The sequence below is a fragment of the Cetorhinus maximus genome, unplaced genomic scaffold (genome assembly GCF_964194155.1).
Source record: "Cetorhinus maximus unplaced genomic scaffold, sCetMax3.hap1.1 HAP1_SCAFFOLD_287, whole genome shotgun sequence".
Classification (NCBI taxonomy): Eukaryota; Metazoa; Chordata; class Chondrichthyes; order Lamniformes; family Cetorhinidae; genus Cetorhinus; species Cetorhinus maximus.
This window is the reverse complement of record NW_027596244.1, coordinates 390451-399881: the sequence shown is the minus strand read 5'-3', so window position 1 is coordinate 399881 and position 9431 is coordinate 390451.

Below are 9431 nucleotides of genomic sequence, written 5' to 3'. Positions count from 1 at the left end.
TCAAAATTTAACAAATAAGTAGATGTAAAAAAATAGTAGTTGTAAAATTAAAGTAAAGGCCCGCACAGAGCAGCAGGAGGTTAATTGCATTTGACTAACTGACTGCCTTGATAAAGCATTTGTGAGGTCTGATGTGTTTTGACTGTTTTTTTGTTTGTAGCCTTTCAAATGTAATCTTAAGAAAGCATGTTTGAGTCAATAGACTTGCTAGTGAGATTGAAACCCCTACGATGAAAAGCGCAGGGCCTGTGTGGGGACAAATTGGCCAAGGGAACAGGACAAGAATTTAACTGCGAAGCTTCTTTGTTTCAAATGTGGCGCGATGCCTCCCTATGTCCGAAATTGCGACAAAAAGCTTTATTTTATATATGTTAATGATCTGTAGATGGCACCTTCTCAGGATTTAGCTATGGCACCAATGTCAGAAATGCAGTAAATAATGACATGGTTAATAATATGCTTTAGGAGGTGATATATGGACAGTTGGAATTGGCACTTCATATTTCACAGGGGCTAGTGATTATTGTTGCGGGAAGAATGAGGGGTGGCAATTGAAATGAAAAGCATTGTATTAAACGGATAAAAAAGACCATCGAGACGGGCGTGTATGCATGCAATTGCTTTTGGATGCGCCAGTTGAGAATTTTGATCTAAAGGCACTTGATAAATTGACTCAAATGGTGTAAAGAGGAATTATGCTAAACAGTGATAAAGCAATGTTTATGCATCGGCTTGCATATTGCAGTCAATCTTGAGCAGGAAATTGTTTGCGAATATATCACAGATCGTCCGGCTCTTGGGGGAGGCTTTCTAAACTATTATTGCGACCCTTTGTAGGGGTGCGGGGGAGTGGGGGGGGGTGGGGGGGTGGTCGGCGGTGGTGTGTGGGGGGGTGGGGGGAGGGGAGTGGGTGAGTGGGGGTTTAAAGTGTGGAATATCAGTTATGTCGAGAGACAAGAGGAAAGGTGATTAAACTACTTGCACCAGAAAATGTTTTTGATATATTTCAAATAGAGAATAGTCACCTGGAAAGGATTTAAAAAGATAAACAACATTGCACTGTTCCAGTGATCAAAGGATTGGAATTGAGAAAATAATAATTAAAGTATTGAGTATAGGGGTTGGGATGTTATGGTGAGGTTGTATAACACTTTGGTGAGGCCAACTTTGGTGTATTGTGTGCAGTTCTGGTCGCCTAACTACAGGAAGGATATCAGTAAGATTGAGAGAGTGCAGAGCAGATTTACGTGGATGTTGCCGGCTCTTAAGGAGTTGAGTTACAGGGAAAGATTAAACAGGTTAGGACTTTATTCCTTGGAGCGTAGAAGAATGAAAGGAGATTTGATAGAAGTTTACAAAATTGTGAGGGGTATAGAAAGAGTAAATGCGAGTAGGTTCTTTCCACTTAGATTTGGAGAAATGAACACGAGTGGACATGGCTTTAGGGTGAAAGGGGAAAGGATTAGGGGGAACATTAGGGGGAAGTTTTTCACTCAGAGAGTGGTGAGAGTGTGGAACGAGCTACAATCTAACGTGGTAAATACGGGCTCACTCTTTAGTTTTAAGAATAAATTAGATAAATACATGGATGGGAGAGGTCTGGAGGGTTATGGACTCGGTTCAGGTCAATGGGACTCGCGGAATAATATTTTTGCACAGATTAGAAGGGCCGAATGGCCTGTTTCCTGTGCTGTAGTGTTCTATGGTTCTATGGTTCTAAAGCTATTTGACCAGCAGACTGAAGCAACATGGATAAAAAAATTCCAGTGAGTTCATATGATCTGGAATATATGAGTGGAAATTGTACAAGCAGTTTAAGTAACAACTGGCAATTCTAAAGGATATTGGAGAAATACGTGAAGTTGGGAATTTAAGTGTTAGTCACAAAGAAAAACAGCGTGGACAAATTTGGCTAATTCTTTCAGACAGCCGCCATATGATTGTGATGCCGAATGATATCTTCCTCCAAACTTTCAGTCATTGATTTTTTAATACCGTCTCATGCAGGGTTGAATTGTTGCGGGTGTGACAACAACGAGGAAGGAGTTGTTCTTCGGCTAGTGCCCGCAGGGGCTTCAAAGTATAAATAGATCAGATTCCACACCAGAAATCAGCAACTTAAGATAATAATTCAGTAGTTTGAATGTTACCTTGAAAGAACGTAGAGCATAGGATTTATGGACAATATGAACAATATCAAGGCAGGGCTTGGGGAACTAATGTTCATCACAGGCCTGCACGCCGATTCAACTTTTCAAAAATTTATGTAGTGGCTGAACTGAAGGAATAGAGATTTGCTATGATCTAATTTCCACTTGTCACTAATATATGAGGCACTGATAATTGTTCCGTAAAGGAGACAGTAACTGCAGTAAGCAGAGATAACACCTTGCCGGGGCATCGAATGAATATTTGTTGGTAGCGTTCAGGAATAAAAAAGGGGCAGGCGCATTGTTAGTTGTTTTTTTTATGACCCCCTGATAGTCAGTTGGAAATTGAGGAGCAAATATGTGCACAATTGGCGGAGCTTTACAAAAACAATAGCAATAGGCTATATTATATGAGGTGATTGCAACTGTCCTAAACTTAATTTGCATAGGCATAGTGTTAAGGGCTTGGATGGAGTGGATTTCTTGAAATGTGCACAGGAGAACTTCTTAGGCCAATATGTAGAAGGTCCAACAAGGGAAGGCGCAGTGCTGGACCTAATGCTGGGGAATGAATCCAAACATTTGGCTGAGGTGGTGGCGGGGCAGCATTTTAGTGATAGCGACCGCAACGTGGTACAATTTAAGCTTGTTATGGACAAATAAATCGACAAGTTGCAAAAAAGTGTTTTGGATTGGGGGAGAGTGGATCTTAGTAAAAAAAGGCAGTATCTGGCAAAGGTAGAGGCGGAAAAAGCTAATTGTCTGGAAATCTACAGCGGAGCAGTGGGGGGGGGGGGGGGGGGGGGGGGGGGGGGGTTTCAAAAGGACAATGGGGAGGTTACCGGCTCAGCAGATTCCCTCTAGGTGATAGGAAGTAATAACAAGCCCAGAGAACACCGATGGCCAGGGATATTCAGGATACGGTTAGAAGGAAATGAGAGGCATTTTACAGGAAACAAGGGAAGCATTATTGGAGCACTGAATGTGCAGGGGGGAGCTTAAGAAAGCAATTAGGACAGCAGAGAGGGATTATGAAAAAGCTCTAGCTGGTAAAAGTAGCGAAAATCACAAGGTGCTCTATAAGTATATCAATGGAAGAGGATAACCAAGGAAAGAGTAGGGTCCGTTTTGGAAGAAGGGGGCAATTAATTGGTGGAGCCAGAGGGCATCGGTAGAGTGTTAAACGAATGATTCACATCGGTCTTCACTCAAGAGAATGAGGGTGAGTGTATCGAACTCGCGGGGAGAGAGTGCGAGGTTCTTGAGCAAATTGACTGGGGGGGTGAAATGGTATTGGAGGTGTTAGCAGGCTTAAGAATGGACAAATCTCCAGGTCTGAATGTTTTGTTTCACAAAATGCTAAGGGAGGCAAGGTGCGAGATCATAGGGGCTCTGATCCAAATTTTTAATTCCATTGTGGCCACGGGGGAGGTGCCAGAGGACTGAAGAAAAGGTAATGTGTTTTTGCTATTTACGAAGGGTAGTATATTTAAGCCAACGAAATACAAGCTATTGAGTCTCACTTCAGTGGCAGGGAAAATATTGGAGAAAATTCTGAAGGACAGAATCTATCTCCACTTGGAGATTTATTGTTTGATCAGCGATATTCAGCACGGCTTTGTCAGAGGGAGTTCATGCCTAACAAACTTGATTGTATTTTTTGACAAGGCAACAAGATGTGTCGATTAGGGTTGTGCAGTTGATCTAGTTTATGTAGTTTTCAGCAAATCATTTGACAAGTTCCCACATGGGAGACTTATAAAGAAGGCAAATGCACATGGGAAATAGGGTCATTTCATAAGGTGGATTAAAAATTGTTTGAGTTGTAGGAGAGAGTGGGTGATGACAAACGGTTGCTTTAGTGATTGGAAGCAGGAGTCCAGTGGCGTACCACAGGGATCTGTGCTGGGTCCTCTATTTTTCGTATTTTACCTAAACAACTTAGATGCCTCTGTGGGAAGTGATTAAAAAGTTTGCGGATTGCACAATGTTCAGCCGGGTGGTTAATAGTGAGGTTGCTGTCTTTGGCAACAGGAAGTTATTGATGCGATGGTCAAATGAGCAGATAAGTTTTAGATGGAATTTAACCCTGGAAAGTGTGAAGTGATACCGTTTGGAAGGAGTAATTTGACAAGGAGTTATCAATGGACGGATGATACGAGGAAGCAATGAAGAACAAGGGACCTTGGCCTATTTACCGATAGATCTCTGCAGGCAGAGGGGCATTTTAGTGGGTTTTTGAAAAAGCCAAATGCATTTATCAAACGAGGCATAGGTTACAAAAGTACAGAAGATATGTTGGAGTTGTAAAGGAACTTGCTGAGGCCACAGCTTCAGTATTGCTTGCAGTTCTGGTCGCCACATTATAGGAAGGATCTGGTGCACTGGGAGGCGTGCAGACGACATTCACCAGGATGTTGCCTGGGATCAAGCATTTAAGTTATGAATGAAGGTTGGAAAGACTTTGGTTGGTTTCATTGGAGCAGAGAAGACTTAGGGACGACCTGATCGAGGTGTACAAGATGATTAGGCCCTGGACAATTTGAATAGGGAGCAACTGTTCCGCTTAATTGAAGGGTCAGTCACGAGAGGGCATACATTCAAGGTGAGGGTTAGGAGGTTTAGCGGGACTGTGAGGTAAAATGTTTTTGCCCAGAGGGTGGTGACAGTATAGAGTGCACTGCATGGGAGGGTGGTGCTGACGGGTTGCCTCACGTTCTTTAAAATGTACCTGGACGAGCACTTGGCACGTGATAACATTCAATGTTTTGGGCCTAGTGCTGGTAAATGGGATTAGTTAGGTAGGTCAGGAGTTTATCACTTGTCGGTGCAGACTCGATGGGCCGATGGGCCCCTTCTGCACTCTTTGATTCTGTGATACTGTTTAAATTCAAACATTCCATTCCTATCGGGCAAGTAAAAAAGCTTATATTTGAGCAAGCCTGGCGTATCTGCAGTTCAACCGTAGTAAGCATGATGAACATCACTCAGAATCTGGGGAGGGGCAAATGGGTTTGCGAACAACAGTGAGAAGAGCTCAATTTCTGCGAAATTTCAACAATGTGAGATTTTTACTCAGTGCTTGAAAAGATGTCACTTATGCAATCGAGCAGTTTACAAGCATAAAAAGCTTGCGGGAATGGTCACTGATCACTTAGTCCTTCTTGTGCGCAGATCAAGAACATGGAGCCCAAACTTCAATTGGAGATGGGCCAATCAGCAGTGATAACATGAGGCACATGGATGTAGAGAGAGAGTGCAGTGAACCACAGACATTCTCTGCCCCAAAATACAGATGGAATTTTGTGAACTGAGCTCCTTGTTTTCCCAGCACATTAGATAATGAAGAGATGTAAAGCAAAGATACAAATTCGCAATCGAGGTAGCGATTAGCCATGAGATTATTAAATAGTCGTGCCGATTCCTTGGGCTCCACAGTTTGTTTCAGCATCAATTTTCTGGGCAGTAGCAGCATTAGCAGACGAAGGAGGAATAGTATCACGGTCAAGTGTAGCACAGAAGGTAATAGGCGCAGCAGCAATAATTGTATTAGCTGCAGTAATGTAATTCGCAGCAATAGAATAACGGTAGCAAGAGTAAAATATCAGTAATAATAACACTACCAGTAATAATATTAGAATCAGCATTTGTGATGGTGTTAACAATAGTCATGCAAGTAGTAATAGTCGTTTATCGTAACAGTAATTGCTAATGCTTCTGTTGAAATGGATGGAAATGAAATGGGAATCCGAATTATATTATTTTCGGTTTAACGATGAACATTGTGATATTATTCGTCGGTGATGATGAACTAATTGTTATTATCATCACGGTTTAGATCACACAGATCTCAGGCTGTCATGGGGGGCCACCCGATGCTCCGGCCGGCTGGAAACACAACACGGAACTCAGTGGGGTACGCTTTGTGATGGTTACTTTGGTTTGGAAGACGCCAGTGTGGTCTGTGATCACCTTCGCTGCGGGGCAGTGGCTGAAATATTGGGAAGAGCACACTTTGGGAAGGGAACCGGCCCAGTGTGGAAAGGGAACTACAGATGCCGGGGCAACGAATCCAGCTTTTGGGATTGTCCAGTTTCATCCTGGGATCAAATTCAATGTTCGCATGAAAATGACGTCAGTGTTATCTGCTCGGGTGAGACCTGTCAGTGTATTGATCTGAATTACACCAGCTGTTACTGTTTCTTCGGAATTAATTTAACCTGTGTTGTTTTTGTCTGGGGCAAATTATCTGCAATAGAAAGGGTATGGTATTGTTCAATTCAAGGTTTCATATAATGCTGATTATCCTCATTCGAATGTATCCAGAACATTTTTTTTCAGAAATCACCAACAAGAGCTGTTGACACAATGTTCAAGCCTCAAAAACCGGACCTCGATTTGCTTTAGAAATGCTGTTCCTGCCTTTATTTGTACTTGTCCTGTCAAGGAGTGATTATAGCTCTTGAAAGGAACGGATTTACTTCCCACCCCTAATGTCCATTGAAATTGTGATGGTCAGCCGACTTCTTGAATGTTCACGGTCCAACCACAGTGCGCTTCGCAAAGGAATTCACGTCTTTTAATCCAGCTACGGTAAAATATAGTTTCAAATCGGGTTTAATTGGAATTTATTGGATCTTGAAAGTAGTGATGGTCTTCCTATGCACTTGCCCTTCTATAAGCTGATATTGCAGACGACTCAGAGAGTTCCTTCAACAGTTCTGGTAGATTGTGTAACCGGTAACCAGAGTGTGCAAGTGAAGGATAAAATCAATAATTCTTCAAAGGGTGGTTTCAAAAGTGCTGGTGGATCCTCGATGCTCTAGAGCCTTTTTCCTGGTCATTGGAGCTGCATCCATCCAGAAATGAGATATTCCACCAAAGCTTTAATATGTCCAAGTGGGGACATTGGTTCCATATTAGCAGTTTTCACTGTTAGATGAAGAGCAATTTCATCATCAAAAAGATTTTTGGATAGTTTGTTTTTACGCACACCGCAGAGGAGGCAGCGTTGTTGAGTGTTGAAGCCTCAGTTAGGCAAAGTTTTGAACTACTGCGGCGCCGAGGGTTAAGGAGTTCAGTCAGGAAAATTAAGTTAAGACCACAGTCAGATTAGCCATAAAATTAGAGAGCGATGAAACAGTCTCGATTTGTCAAATGGCCTTCTCCTGTTCCTATTACTTACCGATGAACATGTTCTAATGTTGTAGACATTGGAAAGGTTTATGGGGTGATTGAGTCATCACAGAGTATCCAACCTCCCTACTGCTCCTGTAGTTAGAGTCTTTATTTGCCTGCTCCAGTTAGTTTGCTGGACAGTGTCAATGATTCAAATTGGCTGGGCTTCGACATTCTCTACTTGGTGATGCTCATTGCCTGGCAGTTGTGTGGCGCGAATTTCACTTGCTTCTCATTAGCCCAAGTTTTGATTTCATCCAGTTGTTGATACTTGAAGACACGGACTACTTACCTACCTGATGAATGCAGAATTGCACTGGAGACAAGTAAATCATTGACGAACATCCATACTTTGAAATGATAGTAGCCAATAGGTAATTGAAAAGGCCTATATGAATGGTTTGTCTTAGGAAACTACCCTGAGGAACTAATGGAGTGCTATGCTTGAACTGAGATGATTAGCCTTCAGTCATCACTACCATTTTTCGTTATGGTAACGGCTTCTTAATATCGCACTCAGTGAGATGATGCCATGATGTCAAGGGCAGTTGCTGTCACCTTACCATTGGAATTAAGCACTTTTATTTCCATGTTTAGGCCAATGTTGTTATGTGGTCTGAAGCTGAATGTTCCAGACAGAACCCAAAATAAGCAGCAGCAAGTAGATTATTGTTGATTAAGTGCCACTTAAAAATAATATCCAAGACACCCTCAATTCCTTAGCTGATGTTGGAAATTACAATAGAATGCACTAGAGTTGTGCAAAACGTTACTCAAAAGCACATGCTCATGAGTAATTAGGGTTGGACAATAAATTCAGATTTTGTTGGCGATACAAAAGCCGAATTAATGCATGACAAAGGAACATTCGGTCCCATAGTGTTGCGCCGTTTTATTACAAACCTATTCCCACGATTCACAAAGTCACATACGCCCAACAATTACATGGCTTGGAGCGCTGCATTCGCAGTGAGTACACATCAAAAGCTCTCTAAAGCTTCGAAGTGCGTTTGGACGTCAAAGAAAGCTCCCTATCAAATGTAACTTGTTTGTTGCCCCCTCTATGATGTAAGGATAACTGTGGATATTCAGAAGCCTTATAAGCACCGGACCTGTGTTCGATCAGGGCACATAAAAAGCTCTCGGCTTCACGGGCAGTTCACGTTGTGTCCCATAGAATACCAGAGCCAGCTGTTTGCAAATCATTTAAAGTATAATAACTGAGAAAAGGAAATCGTGGGTGACATCAGACTATGTAAATTGTGAGTAATTATATGTATAACAAAAAGTTCACCCTTAAATCCAATATTAACTGAGCAAAGGTGATTCCGGGTATCTGCTATTTTGGCTAAACGTTAACCATTGGTCTCAATTTCTTGCAATTTATAGGCGATAATTGGTCGCTTAGACTGACTAACGGGGGAAGCCGATGTGATGGGCGAGTTGAAACATACAGCAGCGGAATCTGGGGACGAGTGCAGGACTCCCTGTGGGACCTGAATGATTCCAAAGTGGTCTGCAGAGAGTTAGGCTGCGGGGACGCGATAGCCGCTTATAACGCTTCAAAGTACGGAGAGAGTGAAGGGCCTGTGTGGGTGAATTATGTCCAGTGCGAAGGAAACGAATTGCATCTTCAGAATTGCAGGTCATTTCTATTTAATTCGTCTCTCACTGACAGCAACGACGTGGGAGTTTTGTGTTCAGGTAACGAATATTTCAATTCACAGATCAAATGGAAATAAAACGCTAATTTGATGAGCAAAGTGCTGAGTTAGGTTACTTACTCAGTATCGCTGAAAGCAGTGGGGTGAATGCAGAGGGGTGGATGCAGGGAGAATGGACGCAGGCAGCCCTGAATTCTAACAAGGATGAGAATTTTTGTAGCGCTTTCAACCGACGCAAAAGCCGAAAGAAACTTAGCAGAAGCGCAATCAGACAGGAAATTGACACAGCGAGGCGTTAGAAAACTCTTGGCTAAAAAGTCTTCATAGCCGGATATTTCACGAAGGGGTGTCATAATTAGAAAAGGAGAGGTGTTTTGGGAGGAACCTTTGATCCTACACCCATGACGGCGAGAGACATGACGCGGTTCATGTACTGTAT